Source organism: Salmo salar, chromosome 19 (genome assembly GCF_965601325.2).
Source record: "Salmo salar chromosome 19, fSalSal1, whole genome shotgun sequence".
NCBI lineage: Eukaryota > Metazoa > Chordata > Actinopteri > Salmoniformes > Salmonidae > Salmo > Salmo salar.
Window position 1 is genome coordinate 82,711,587 of NC_138309.1, and position 15,280 is coordinate 82,726,866.

Genomic DNA, 15,280 nt, shown 5'->3' on the forward strand with positions numbered 1-15,280 from the left:
CGTTCTCCTGGCATCCGCCAAACCCAGATTCGTCCGTCGCACTACCAGATGGTGAGGCGTGATTCGTCACTCCAGAGAACGCGTTTCCACTGCTCCAGAGTACAATGGAAGTGAGCTTTAGACCACTCCCGCCGACGCTTGGCAGTGATCTTAGGCTTGTATGTGGCTGCTCGGCCATGGAAACCCATTTCATGAAGTTCCTGACGTTGCTTCTAGAGACAGTTTGGAACTCAGTTGTGAGTGTTGCAACCGAGGACAGACGATTTTTACACGCTACGAGCTTCAGCACTTAGGGTTCCCGTTCTGTGAGCTTGTGTGGCCTACCACTTCGCGACTGAGCCGAACTGACTTGTTTTGACGAACTGACTTGTTGGAAAGGTGGCATCCTATGACGGTTTCAAGTTTAAATTCACTGAGCCCTTCAGTAAGGCCATTCTACTGCCAATATTTGTTCTATGGTGATTGCATGGCTGTCTGCTCGATTTTTTTACACCTGTCAGCAGCGGTGTATAAGGGCCGTGTATATTAATGCAGTTGATGCATATACAGTATTTTCATCGAATAGAAAATAGAGGGTTCAGACTGCCACAGAGGAATACGGGAGCAGCCCAAACATCAGACAATTATCCATGACTATTCACCATTGTGTTTGTTTATAGCCCCGATGGTGAGAGGAGGACAGCCTAGGCTGAGATCTGAGACATAATAGTGGCGATTATGAGATTACAAAGTATATTTTTGTCTCTGCTTGTTATATTATTAACATTTTTGGGTTTGGAGAGAAATGACACAGAGCGAAAGATAAGGCAACTTCCACAAGAGTGTTCGCACAGGAAGCAGACTGGCAGGAAATGTGGAGCAGTGTTTTAGGGGCCCGCGTATTGAAGTTCCACTCTTCACCGGCAGCTATATGTTTCAGCCAGGGCTAGCGCTGCTGCTATTTCGTTTGAAGCCCACTGAAAACTGGAAACAACTTTCGTCGGACTGTAGGAAAGTAGTGAGCAAGAAATGCAGTCTTCTTTGGCCGGCCAGCATCGACACACACTCCAACTGTCAGAGCCTGGATTTACAAAGCGTCTCAGAGCAAAAGTGCTGATCTCAGATCAGGTCGTCGTTGCCTTGTTCATTATGATCTAAAAGGCAAAACTGATCCTAGATCAGCACTCATATCCTGAGATGCTTTGTGAATACGGCCCTTATATACAGTAAGCTAAGCAAAGAAAACAGCTGAATAAAGCAGCTGAACCAACCAAGGCCTTGGCCAGCCCACAAGAGAAAGACAGACACAACACTGTCCTGTCTCAGTCTGGCTGGTGCCAAGACTCCAGCATCAAACAGATCGGTGGTGTGGACCGAGGGGTTTTACTCCAACCGCACAGGGCCACATAGCTACTGTACTCACCCACACATTACAGAGGCCTGGGTGAGCAACAGAGCCATAGAAATACAATACAGGCTTTGGCAAACAGCGTTTCAAATGGGGACTTTTAACAGGTGCCATGTTGGCACCTAAAGACATACATTCTGGCATGAATGTCAATTGGATTGTTATTGTCATGGAACTATGGAGGATAGTGTGTTGAAATCTATCTACAGGCCTGGGTGAGGCTAGTTAATGTAGCTGTAGTGGCTTAAAGATGGATGTCTCACATTGCATGTCTATCAGCGTTTAATTCTACATATTTTACATATTTGTCAAAATGACTCTTGGTCAGAGGTTTGTAACTTTCTCAGTGGGCCCTAATACTGTACTGTTGTAGGGTCCGTTTCCCTCCTTTCTCCCTCCTTCCTCCCTCCTCACTCCCTCCTCCCTCTCTCCTTCCTCCTCCTTCTTCCCTTCGTACTCCCTCCTTCCTCCCCCTTCCTCTCTCCTTCCACTCTCCTTCCTCCCTCCTTCCTCCCTCCTCACTCCCTCCTCCCTCTCTCCTTCCTCCTCCTTCTTCCCTTCGTACTCCCTCCTTCCTCCTCCCTCCTCTCTCCCTCCTCCCTCCTTCCTCCCTCCTCACTCCCTCCTCCCTCTCTCCTTCCTCCTCATTCTTCCCTTCGTACTCCCTCCTTCCTCCCCCTTCCTCTCTCCTTCCTCTCTCCTTCCTCCCTCCTCACTCCCTCCTCCTTCCTCCTCCTTCTTCCCTTCATACTCCCTCCTTCCTCCCCCTTCCTCTCTCCTTCCTCTCTTCTTCCTTCCTCCCTCCTTCCTCCCTCCCTCCCTCCTTCCTCTCTCCTCACTCCCTCTCTCCTTCCTTCCTCTTTCCTTCCTCTCATCCTTCCTACCGTCTGTGCATTGTATACTTGGAATGTCAGTATGCATCTGCTATGAGTGCTCAGTCCTGTGATCTTTCAGGACAGTCATAAGGTACATCTCCCTTTTTATATCCGTTGCCGAGACAGGAAATGGGATGGCTATGCCTTGGCAGATTTGTCTCCGTCCTGCTGATGAAAGCGGCGTGTCTGACATGATCGATTCCCACCCTTCATGAAGGATAACATCTGCAAATCTGTGACAAATAAACTTTGATTTGATTTGAGGAGAAATACAGGGCATCACACAGGGAGAAGGGCCTGAAGTATCGCACGCTTCACACACACTGACAGATGGGTTTGTAGGAGAGACGTGGTGTACTGCACACACTTTCTCTCTCTCTTTTTCTTTATCTCTCTCACATGAACCTTCTCTCCCTCTTTCTCTCCTTTACTCTCACTGAGACACACACACACACACACACACACACACACACACACACACACACACACACACACACACACACACACACACACACACACACACACACACACAGCCTGCATGGCCAGCAGTATGTATCTCAGTCCCAGTGACCTGTTGAGTGCCAGTCAAGGGTTCACTTCTCAGGTCTTTCCAGCATGAGGACACACGGACAGAGCAGACTGGACCCCTGGCTCTCCTAAACCTGCCATAACATAGAGTTAGCTACATGTCTATCACCCACCCAACCAAGATGACCCTGATTACCCACCCTACCACCCCATACCAGCTCATCCCAGATGAGGGACCCTGATTACCCACCCTACCACCCCATACCAACTCATCCCAGATGAGGGACCCTGATTACCCACCCTACCACCCCATACCAACTCATCCCAGATGAGGGACCCTGATTACCCACCCTACCACCCCATACCAACTCATCCGTTATCTCCTGGAGTTGAAGATAACTGTGTGTGTGTGTGTGTCAAATTAAATCAAATGTTATTGTTCACATACACATGTTTAGCAGATGTTATTGCGGGTGTAGTGAAATACTTGTGCTTCTAGTTCCGACAGTGCAGTAATATCTAACAAGTAATATCTAACAGTTTCACAACATATACCCAAAATACACATAAATCTAAGTAAGGAATGGGTTAAGAATATATACATATATGTCAGATACAGTGTCATAGTATAGAGTACAGTATATACATATGAGATGGGCTCTTTCCCTCGATCCTGACTAGTCTCCCAGTCCCTGCCGCTGAAAAACATCCCCACATCATGATGCTGCCACCGCCATGCTTCACTCTAAGGATGGTGCCAGGTTTCTTCCAGACGTGATGTTTGGCATTCAGGCCAATGAGTTCAATCTTGGTTTCATCAGATCAGAGAATCTTGTTTCTCATGGTCTGAGAGTCCTTTAAGTGCCTTTTGGCAAACTCTAAGCAGGCTGTTATGTGCCTTGTACTGAGGAGTGGCTTCTGTCTGGCCACTCTACCATAAAGGCCTGATTGGTGGAGTGCTGCAGAGATGGTTGTGCTTCTGGAAGGTTCTCCCATCTCCACAGAGGAATTCTATAGTTCTGTCAGAGTGACCATCGGGTTCTTGGTCACCTCTCAAGGCCCTTCTCCCCCTATTGCTCAGTTTGGCAGGATGGCCAGCTCAAAGAAGAGTCTTGAAAGTTCCAAACTCCTTCCATTGAAGAATGATGGACGCTACTGTGCCTTTCCAAATCATGTCCAATCATTTGAATTTACCAAAGGTGGACTCCAATCAAGTTGTATAAACATCTCAAGGATGATCATTGGAAACTCAATTTCAAGTCTCATCGCAAAGGGTCTGAATACTTACAGCACCAGTCAAATGTTTGGACCCACCTACTCATTCCAGGGTTTTTCTTTATTTTTTAAATGTTTTACATTGTAGAATAATAGTGAAGACATCAAAACTATGAAATAACACATATGGAATCATGTATCGAACTCGAATCGTACTACAACGGCTCTGACGCTCGTCGGATGTGGCAGGGCATGCAAACTATTACGGACTACAAAGGGAAGCACAGCCGAGAGCTGCCCAGTGACACGAGCCTACCGGACGAGCTAAATATCTTCTATGCTCGCTTAGAGGCAAGTAACACTGAAACATGCATGAGAGCATCAGCTGTTACAGACGACTGTGTAATCACATTCTCCGCAGCCGATGTGAGTAAGACCTTCAAACAGGTTAACATTCAGAAGGCCGCAGGGCCAGACGGATTACCAGGATGTGTACACTGAGCATGTGCTGACCAGCTGGCTAGTGTCTTCACTGACATTTTCAACCTCTCCCTGTCTGAGTCTGTAATACCAACATGTTTCAAGCAGACCACCATAGACCCTGTGCCCAAGAACACTAAGGTAACCTGCCTAAATGACTACTGACCCGTAGCACTCACGTCTGTAGCCATGAAGTACTTTGAACCGCTCGTCATGGCTCACATCAACACCATTATAACAGAAACCCTAGACCCACTCCAATTTGCATACCGCACCAACAGATCCACACATGATGCAATTTCTATTGCACTCCACACTGCCCTTTCACACCTGGACAAAAGGAACACCTATGTGAGAATGCTATTCATTGACTACAGCTCACCATTCAAGCGAAGGACTCTGGGACTAAACACCTCCCTCTGCAAATAGATCCTGAAGGGCCACCCCCAGGTGGTAAGGGTAGGTAACAACACATCCGCCACGCTGATCCTCAACACGGGGGCCCCTCAGGGGTGCGTGCTCAGCCCCCTCCTGTACTCCCTGTTCACAGAGGACTGCACGGCCAGGCACGTCTCCAACACCATCATTAAGTTTGCTTATGACACAACAGTGGTAGGCCCGATCACCGACAACGATGAGACAGCCTATAGGGAGGTGGTCAGAGACCTGACCGTGTGGTGCAAGGACAACAACCTCTCCCTCAAAGTGATCAAGACGAAGGAGATGATTGTGGACTACAGGAAAAGAAGTACCGGGCACGCCCCCATTCTCATCGATGGGGCTGTAGTGGATCAGGTTGAGAGCTTCAAGTTCCTTGGCGTCCACATCACCAACAAACTAACATGGTCCAAGCACACCAAGACAGTCGTGAAGATGGCACGACAAAACCTATTCCCCCTCAGGAGACTGAAAAGATTTGGCATGGGTCCTCAGATCCTCAAAAGGTTTTACAGCTGCACCATCGAGAGCATCCTGACGGGTTGCATCACAGCCTGGTATGGCAACTGCTTGGCCTCTGACCGCAAGGCACTATAGAGTGTAGTGTGTATGGCCCAGTACATGACCGGGGCCAAGCTTCCTGCCATCCAGGACCTCTATACCAGGCGGTGTCAGGGGAAGGCCCTAAAAATTGTAAAAGACTCCAGCCACCCTAGTCATAGACTTTTCTCTGCTACCGCATGGAAAGTGGTACCAGAGTGCCAAGTGTAGGTCCATGAGGCTCCTAAAAATATCTTCTACCCCAAAGCCATAAGACTCCTGAACAGCTAATCAAATGGCTACCCAGACTATTTGCATTGCCCCCCCCGCCCACCACCCTGGAATGCTGCTGCTACTCTCTGTTATTATCAATGCATAGTAACTTTAATAACTCTACCTACATGTACATACTACCTCAATTACCTCGACACTGGTGCCCCCGCACCTTGACATTGACTCTGTACTGGCACCCCCTGTATATCGCCCCGCTATTGTTATTTACTGCTGCTCTTTAATTATTTGTTATTCTTATCTCATACTTTTTTTGTATTTTCTTAAAACTGCATTGTTGGTTAAGGGCTTGTAAGTAAGCATTTTACTCTAAGGTCTACACCTGCTGTATTTGGAGCATGTGACAAATGCATTTTGATTTGATGTAGTAAACAAAAGTAGCCACCCTTTGCCTTGATGACAGCTTTGCACACTCTTGGCATTCTTTAAACCAGCTTCATGAGGTAGTCACCTGGAATGCATTTTAATTAACAGGTGTGCCTTCTTAAAATTGAATTTGTGAAATGTCTTTCCTTAATGCGTTTGAGCCAATCAGTTGTGACAAGGTATACAGAAGATAGCCCTATTTGGTAAAAGACCAAGTCCATATTATGTCAAGAACAGCTCAAATAAGCAAAGAGAAATGACAGTCCATCATTACTTTAAGACATGAAGGTCAGTCAATACGGAACATTTCATAAACTTTTAAAGTTTCTTCAAGTGCAGTCGCAAAAACCATCAAGCGCTATGATGAAACTGGCTCTCATGAGGACCACCACAGGAATGGAAGACCCAGAGTTACCTTTGCTGCAAAGGATAAGTTCATTAGAGTTAACTGCACCTCAGATTCCAGCCCAAATAAATGCTTCACAGAGTTCAAGTAACAGACACATCTCAACATCAACTGTTCAGAGGAGACTGCGTGAATCAAGCCTTCTTGGTCGAATTGCTGCAAAGAACCCACTACTAAAGGACACCAATAATAATAGTAGATCAGCTTTAATATTGCATATAGATTGTGGCTTCTATCAATGTAATTGTCTGCATCATTTCCAATCGCCCATATCAAATATATTTTTTTAATACATTTTTTTCCTTTTTTATTATTTTGCTCTAATCCCCTCCCCTAATTGAAGTAAAATAATGAAGAACAATTCTTAGGCTTCTACGTTCAGCTTATACATACTATATGCATTTTATGGACACGGTATATTTTACATGAGTTATCTTTAGTTATTTCTGTTTATTTGTTTTTAGTCCCACCCTTCGGCTACCCTCAACCCCTCCCATCTATCTTTGAAAACCATCCAGTTTTGATTTGTAATTGTCCCATTCATCCCAATGGAAATATCCCTGTGGAAATATCCCTGTGGAAACATCCCTGTGGAAACATCCCAATGGAAACATCCCAATGGAAACATCCCAGTGGAAACATCCCAGTGGAAACATCCCAGTGGAAACATCCCAAAGGAAACATCCCGGTGGAAAGATCCCTGTGGAAACATCCCAAAGGAAACATCCAAAATGAAACATCCCAATGGAAACATCCCAAAGGAAACTTCCTGGTGGAAAGATCCCTGTGGAAACATCCCAAAGGAAAAATCCCAAAGGAAACATCCCAAAGGAAACATCCCTATGGAAACATAAAGGTCACAAGGTCTCAAAAAAAGAGAAAGCACAACAATGCTGGAGCAGAGCAGAACTAGTGCCGTTGCCATGGCTTTTATCAACTGCCTGTCCTTGGCAATGGGTCATTTGTTTGGCCTTGTCTGAATGTCTCGCGTTTCTCTCTCCGGGGCAAGGAGCACAAAGGGGTCAGGCGAACCAGTTATGTCATTAAAATGGCAGCTCGTTAAGAAAGGGTAGTGCTGCCCGACGGACGCCACAATGCAGACTACTGCAGGGCTGCTCTGAGCGGGTCGGCTGAGGCTTGGCCCCTTCCTCCTGGCGGGTGCTTCTAGGCTGCTAGCGATCGGCGGATGACCGGCCCTGCCCTATACAGCGCATCCTGCCTCCCTCCTCTCCCTCTGGAAGCTTGCTAGAATCTCCTCCATTCTCTCTTATCACCTCTTCCCTCTGTCCAAAAAGGTTTTCCATGTTTACATGTTTACGAACCCCCCCATCTCCTCTTCTCTGGGAATAGCATCTCTGGCTCTGTGTCAGTTGAGACAGGAAGTTGAGACAGGAAATGGGTAACAGAGCGGTCCCTCCTCCACTGTCTATTTCCTCTCTTTCCTCTCCTTACTTCTCCTCTCCTGGACTGGGGAGGACACAGAGTCACAGACACACACGGAGCCAGGGAGCCCACGGAGCCAGGGAGCCCACGGAGCCAGGGAGCCCACGGAGCCAGGGAGCAGAGGCCTGCTCTTCCTTACCACGACACGACGTCAGTCTGGCCAGAATGGAATCCAGAGGCTGTTGTGGCTGCTCCCTCCGTGTGGAAGCCACAGGGCCACAGGGTTCCACGGCATCATATCGTAAACCGTCCCTCCCCCCTCTTTTCTGGTTCTCATTCGTGTTTGATCAGCTTTGCAGGGGATATTAAGTGCCGACCCTTTTAATTTTTTTGCCTTAATTTCCGCCAGTTCCTTTTCTCTCTCTCTCTCTCTCTCTCACACTCTTACTTTCTCTTTCTCTATCCAAATCTATTCAAATCTATCCAAATCTCTGGACGTCAAATGCTGCCTTTTCATGTAACTCACGCAAGAGAGGGAAGCTGGGCAAATATGTTTGTTCCCTTTGCTGCAAACAACTTCCGTGTGAAGTAGTTTGAGGAGCAAGGCGGGAGGTGACCGGGGAGGCAGGGAGACTGCCTTCCCCCTGTGTGTGATGGGTCCAGAGGGACTGAGCCGAAGGGGGCTGGTTGGTTAAGTTAGCGTTTGGAGTGAGGCATTAAAATATGGGTGGGGTAAGTGTGTGTACTGGGAGAGAGAGAGAGAGTTTGGGGGGGAGGGGCTTAAAGAGGGAAATTCCTTTGATGTGGGTTGTGTGTGGCAGTATTACTATTCCACTGAAAACAGGGGCACGGTAGCAGGGCTAGCTCAAAGTGCTAGCACATGTTGCCGGGTTCACTATGACAAGACTCACAGAGAGAGAGAGGTGGAGAGAGGGAGATCGATTGAGAGAGAGGGAGATTGAGAGAGAGCGAGAGAGAGAGTGTTTGAGACGCCTAGCACTCTGAATCACTAAAAGGGGCCCTATGGTCGGGAGTGGCTAGAGAGTTGTTGTTGTTTTTGTCGCACTGCTTTGCTTTATCTTGTCCAGGTCGCAGTTGTAAATGAGAACTTGTTCTCTACTGGCCTACCTGGTTAAATAAAGGTGAAATAAAAATAAAATAAAAAGGACAGAGACCTTGTCACAGTTCTTCCTCTAATGACAGACTATCTCTGTCCAAGACCACTGCATCGCTAATCCACTTTACCGCACTATATTATATTATATTATATTGATCATAGTGATTCAGGAGTAACATTAAAACAGAATAATATGCCCCGACAACATTAGACAACAATACAGAAAAACCCTTCAAATTACTGAGAAAAGTCAATGAAATCAATGAATAGAGAATAGCCAGATTAACTGATGACTAAAACAGCAGATGTGTATTATAGGTCATTAATGTGTAACGGACCTCAGAGAATGTCGTAGACTTTGTCATTCTATATATATATATATATATACATATATATTAGTTCATATTCATGAACCACTGCGTTTAACCACGGCAAGGTGACTGGGAATATGGTTGAATACAAACAGTCCAATTATGAAAGAGACAAAATGGAGTCGCAATTCAACGGCTCAGACACAAGACGTATGTGGCACGGACTCCAGGCAATCACGGATTATAAAGGGAAACCCAGCCATGTCACGGACACCGACGTCTTGCTCTCGGACAAGCTAAACCCTTTCTTTGCCTGCTTCGAGGAAAACAGTGAGCTCCCATGGACTGTGAGCTCTCGTTCTCCGTGGCCGAAGTGAGTAATACAATTAAGTGTGTTAACCCTCGCAAGTCTGTTGGCCCAGACGGCATCACTTGCCGCGTCCTCAGAGCATGCGCAGACCATCTGGATAGAGTGTTTATGGACATATTCAATCTCTCCCTATCCCAGTCTGTTGTACCCACTTGCTTCAAGATGTCCACCATTGTTCCTGTACCCAAGAAAGCAAAGGTAACTGAACTAAATGACTATCACCCCGTAGCACTCACCTCTGTCATCATGAATTGCTTTGAGAGGCTAGTTAACGATCATATCACTTACACCTTACCTGACACCCTAGACCCACTGCAATTTGCATACCGCCCCAATAGATCCACAGACGATGCAATCGCCATCGCACTGCACACTGCCCTATCCCATCTGGACAAGAGGAATACCTACGTAAGAATGCGTTCTGATGGGCCGCCCCCAGGTGGTGAAGGTAGGCAACAACACCTCCACTTCGCTGATCCTCAACACAGGGTCCCCACAAGGGTACTTACTCAGTCCCCTCCTGTACTTCCTATTCACCGATGACTGCGTGGCCACACACGTCTCCAACTCAATCATCAAATTTGCGGGACAACACAACAGTGGTAGGCCTGATTACCAACAGCAATGAGACAGCCTACAGGGAGAAGGTGGGGTCCCTGGCGGAGTGGTGCCAGGAAAATAAACTCTCACGCAACATCAACAAAACAAAGGAGATGATTTTGGACTTCAGCAGAAGGAGCACGCCCCTATCCACATCAACGGGACTACAGTGGAGAAGGTGAAAAGCTTCAAGTTCCTCAAAGGACACATCACTGACAAACTGAAATGGTCCATCCACACAGACAATGTGGTGAAAAAGACGCAACAGCGCCTCTTCAACCTCAGGAGGCTGAAGAAATTTGACTTGCCCCATAAGACCCTCACAAACTTTTACAGATGCACCATTGTCAAAAAATTGCCAGTCACCCAAGTCATAGACTGTTCTCTCTGCTACCGCACGGCAAGCGGTACCAGAGCGCCAAGTCAAGGTCCAAAAGGCTCCTTAACAGCTTCTACCTCCAAGCCATAAGCCTGCTGAACAATTAATCAAATGGCCACCCGGACTATTTGCATGGACACCCCCCACCCCTTTGTTTTTACACTGCTGCTACTCGCTGTTTATTATTTATGCATAGTCAATTTACCCCTACCTACATGTACAAATGACCTCGATTAACCTGTACCTCCGTACATTGACTTGGTACCGTTACCCCCTGTATATAACCTCATTATTGTTATTTTTTTTTATGTTACTTTGATTATTTATTTATTTATTTATTGGTAAAAAAAAAAGTACTTTATTTAGTAAATATTTTCTTAACTCTATTTTCTTAAAACACCATTGTTGGTTAAGGGCTTGTAAGTAAGCATTTCACTGTTGTATTCGGCGCATGTGACAAATGAAATTGGATTCGATTTGATTTGGGAGCATCCTGTCATACTGTATCACCGCCTGTTACGGCAACTGCCCTGCCCGCAACCGCAGGGCTCTCCAGAGGGCGGTGCAGTCCGCCCAGTGGGCGGTGCAGTCTGCCCAGAGGGCGGTGCAGTCTGCCCAGAGGGTGGTGCAATATGCCCAGAGGGTGGTGCAGTCCGCCCAGAGGGTGGTGCAGTCTGCCCAGAGGGTGGTGCAGTCCGCCCAGAGGGTGATGCAGTCCGCTCAGAGGGTGGTGCAGTCCGCCCAGTGGGCGGTGCAGTCCGCCCAGAGGGCGGTGCAGTCCGCCCAGAGGGTGGTGCAGTCTGCAGTCGGCCCAAAGCATCACCTATAGTTAGGATTTTATACATGTAGTTTCCCCTGACTGTTAGCTTAGCAGGTGGAGTATGGAACTATGGAACATTCCGGAACGTGAGGGTATGAGGTCAAATCGCGTTGAAGGCACACTATTTAATTGTTTCTATTTTTTATGTGAAATCACTTTCTGCACTGTTGCTCAAATAATGTATTTTATTTAGTATAGTATAAGCTTCCTTCTTAAGCATCCTAAATAATGCCATAGATTCAGATTGTGAAAAAGAATAAACTTGAAGGCAAAAAAGGCAAGTATGATGTATGATGATTATAGGTTACTAAAGACAGCGACTTACCTCTGCGCCACAGAGTTTTGATGAAAACAGACAAATTGATCTGAGAATCACTCGCCGCTATTTATTGACCAGCAGATGTCACTAATGTGCATTGTGAGAGGATAATGAAGCTCCGAGTAATGAACCGTTTTTCAGCACAATTTGGTGAAAGCTCCTAAGCATTCAGATTGCCTCAGTTTCCCATCACTATAACTCAGTGGTTCTCAATTCTCGGCTTAGGGACCCACAGCTATTCCAGAGCTATCGCACCTGATTCAACTTGTCAATTAACACATTAATAAAAATGATATATAATATGGATAACCAGAAAACAATAAACCTGTATACTTCTTTATAAGGTTATTTGTAGAACCTTTTTGATTGAGAAATTCTAGAAGTACCATTCTAGAATTTTTTAAGAAGTCTATATAGCCCCAAAAAGGGTTGTAACGATAGAGGAACCCTTGTTGGTGCTATATAGAACCATTTGTTTTTAGTGTCAATGAGTTTAAACCAACATGAATCAGGTCTGGGTCTGGTTTGTTTGTGGTGCGGTTTGGCGCTAAGAATACAGAACTAAAAGACTGAACGACTGGGTCGCGTCCATAGATACAGAACTAAAAGACTGAACGACTGGGTCGCGTCCATAGATACAGAACTAAAAGACTGAACGACTGGGTCGCGTCCATAGATACAGAACTAAAAGACTGAACGACTGACTGCCTAGCGTCTCTGGCAACCGAACCAATAGAACGAACGACCAGCCGGCTTGCGTAGCAACCCTAGATTTGTGTCGGGACTATATCTTGTGGAAGGATGAAATAGTATGAATAAATGAATCAAAATAACATTTTTAATGAAAATATGTAATTCATTAATTGAATATGTTGGTAACCCGTTGTATAAAAGTCATAATGCCCTCGAAGCTGGTGTTTGGAGGATATATCGGCAGGTTTGTCAACCCTCGACTTTGTCTCGGGCCAAACAACATCCGTGCCAATATATCCTGCAAACACCGGCTTCTCGGGCATTAAATATTAGCCACTATCAGTATAGACGGTCAGTAGGCCTAATAACCACACATATGTAATTGCCAGTTTACTGTTGGTTCCCTTCAGTTTGTATAGCCTACATTATCATTCCATTTAAATACATTGTTTCTTTAACCTCCATTTTGCTTCCTCTGTAAACACCATCACGGCCGTGTAGTTGTTGCTGAGGATCATTAGTACCAGTTGATAATAAAGAAGAAAGGATAATTCAATCGTTATGGAGCAGAGTGCAAACACAACACATGAATCAAATGACCGTTTTATTTTTCTTTCGTGCGTAAATGCTCTCCAAACCAGTTTTTTCAGTCATAAATACTTTTCCGAACCCTAAATAATCTACAAAATCAGAGTATTTTTAAATCTACCAATTGGTGCTGAAACAGAGATGAATATGCATATATTTGGATGGATTTATTTCATTGATCCCTAATATTCGGAACCCATTCTCTCCATATTCTAGTGTGTCTGTTGACAAAATTCTAACTAAAAGGTACACTGTGTTTAAAGGGATGGCTTAAGATAGATGTACAGTGCATTCAGAAAGTATTCAGATCCCTTGACTTTTTCCACATTTTATTACAGCCTTATTCTAAACTTGATTAAATCGTTTTTTCTCTCATCAATCTACACAAAATAGGCTGGATGGGGAGCGTCGCTGCACAGCTGTTTTTAGGTCTCTCCAGAGATGTTCGATCGGGTTCAAATCCGGGCTCTGGCTGGGCCACTCAAGGACATTCAGAGACTTGTCCCAAAGCCACTCCTGTGTTGTCTTGGCTGTGTGCTTAGGGTCATTGTCCTGTTGGAAGGTGAATCTTTGCCCCAGTCTGAGGTCCTGAGTGCTCTGGAGCAGGTTTTCATCAAGGATCTGTCTGTACTTCATCCTTGCCTCAATCCTAACTAGTCTCCCAGTCCCTGCCACTGAAAAACATCCCCACAGAATGATGCTGCCACCACCATGCTTCAACGTAGGGATGGTGCCTAGTTTGCTCCAGATGTGACGCTTGGCATTCAGGCAAAATAGTTCAATCTTGGTTTCATTAGACCAGAGAATCTTGTTTCTCATGGTCTGAGAGTCCTTAAGTGCCTTTTGGCAAACTCCAAGCGGGCTGTCATGTGCCTTTTACTGAGGAGTGTCTTCTGTCTGGCCACTCTACCATAAAGGCCTGATTGGTGGAGTGCTGCAGAGATGGTTGTTCTTCTGGAAGGTTCTCCCATCTCCGCAGAAGAACTCTGGAGCTCTGTCAGTATGACCATTCTCCCCCGATTGCTCAGATTGACCGGGCGGCCAGCTCTAGGAAAAGTCTTGGTGGTTCCAAACTTCTTCCATTTAAGAATGATGGAGGCCACAGTGTTCTTGGGGACCTTCGATGCTACAGACATTTTTTTGGTACCCTTCCCCAGATCTGTGCCTCAACACAATCCTGTCTCGGAGCGCTACGGGCAATTCCTTCGACCTCATGGCTTGGTTTTTGTTTTGACTTGCACTGTCAACTGTAGGACCTTATAAACTCCGCAAAAATAGAAACGTCCTCTCACTGTCAACTGCGTTTATTTTCAGCAAACTTAACATGTGTAAATATTTGTATGAACATAACAAGATTCAACAACTGAGACATAAACTGAACAAGTTTATGGGATGGCATATCAATGGCATATTTATGGGAAGGCATACCGCTTCAGAATGCTGTGGTAGCCATGCTTGTTAACCTCTCTGGGGTATGTGGGACGCTAGCGTCCCAACCGCGGGACACACTATTCAAAAGCCAGTGAAATAGCAGGGCAGCAAATTCAAAACAACAAAAATCTCATAATTCAAATTTCTCAAACATACAACTATTATATCCCATTTTAAAGATACACTTCTTGTTAATCCAACCACATTGTCCGATTTCAAAAAGGCTTTACGGCAAAAGCATAACATTAGATTACATTAAAATGGCGCCAAGACAAGAAAAACCACAAAGCCATTTTCCAAGCAAGGAGAGGCGTCACAAATACCATAAATACAGCTAAAATGAATCACTAACCGTTGATGATCTTCATCAGATGGCACTCATAGGACTTCATGTTACACAATACATGTATGTCTTGCTCGATAAAGTTCATATTTATATTAAAAAAAAAACATTTTACATTGGCGTGTAATGTTCAGAAATGTTTTGCCTCCCAAAACTCCCGGTGAATGAGCACATCAATTTACAGAAATACTCATCATAAACGTTGATAAAATATTCAACAGTTATTCAAAGAATTATAGATACACTTCTCCTTAATGCAACCGCTGTGTCAGATTTCAAAAAAGCTTTACATCGAAAGCAAATTTTGCAATAATCTGAGTACAGCGCTCAGATATCAAAACAAGCCATACAGATACCCGCCATTTTGGAGTCAACAGAAATGACAAAAATTACATTATAA

The 15,280-nt window shown here is 45.4% G+C and overlaps 1 protein-coding gene across 1 annotated transcript in view; it reads left to right on the forward strand.

Moving 5' to 3' along the window:
* LOC106579676 (reversion-inducing cysteine-rich protein with Kazal motifs) overlaps positions 1-15,280 on the forward strand; it is a 109,229-nt gene that overhangs the window by 18,837 nt on the left and 75,112 nt on the right. The gene's annotated exons all lie outside the window — the stretch shown is intronic.